An 842-nucleotide genomic window follows, 5' to 3' on the forward strand; every position below is an offset into this window, starting at 1 on the left:
ATACTACGAAATAATCATCAACAACAAAGACGTCACGACTTAAAACAAAATTTCTTTACCTTCCTTTCTCCGAAATCGTAGCCCATTTTATGGAATCCTGTGGGGAGCAAATCAAAGTAAAATTCACTAACTGGTTTTCCAATAATTGCTTCGGAAACATGAATTAACAAATATGATCAGTAGATTTTTTTTTTTGTGATATATTAGATCTTGTTCAATCACAAGTTTTCAAAGTTTTGTCAGTTTAGGAACACATTTTTTTAAACTCTGTAACCCCAACGTAGATTTTGTTCAATGATCTTTACATGTGGGAAAGCAACACTGAAAAAAACACTTAATTTTGTATGATTAGTGGCATAGGTCAATCTTCTTTCACTCTGATGACCCGAAAGTCGAATTTGAATGCTTAGATCCTGTATGGTAAGTGAAGTAGTATACAGTCACTCACTTTGACATTCAGTATGGTGAATGAAGTGAGTAAATCCTTTTTGCCCCTCTCACGAACTCAGCAGTCGAAACTCACCGCGTTAAGCTTGTATGATGAACAAAAATGGTCAATTCTTAGTTCACGCTTATGCCCAGGGCCCTTCCAAGGCGAAGTATCATGTAAATTGTTAGAGGAATGGTTATCGGCTGCTATCTTATCGGCAGAGTTACCAATTCCACGTTAATTCAGGTTACATGGCCTGCACTCGCGATAAGCAAGAGAGTTACGAGTCTTTGTCTTAATGCACTTCTATGAAAATCAGTAATGAAGGTAATGATATATATTGATGAAAAAATATAACACTACAATTTACGAGAAGGATATATTTTACAAATTCTGGAAGTTAGGAAAAAAC

The 842-nt window shown here is 35.4% G+C and overlaps 1 pseudogene; it reads right to left on the reverse strand.

Annotated features, from left to right (window-relative positions):
- LOC119585760 overlaps positions 1 to 621 on the reverse strand; it is a 4,555-nt pseudogene extending 3,934 nt beyond the window's left edge.
- Positions 622 to 842: the final 221 nt, after the last annotated feature.

This window comes from Penaeus monodon, chromosome 20 (genome assembly GCF_015228065.2).
Source record: "Penaeus monodon isolate SGIC_2016 chromosome 20, NSTDA_Pmon_1, whole genome shotgun sequence".
Classification (NCBI taxonomy): Eukaryota; Metazoa; Arthropoda; class Malacostraca; order Decapoda; family Penaeidae; genus Penaeus; species Penaeus monodon.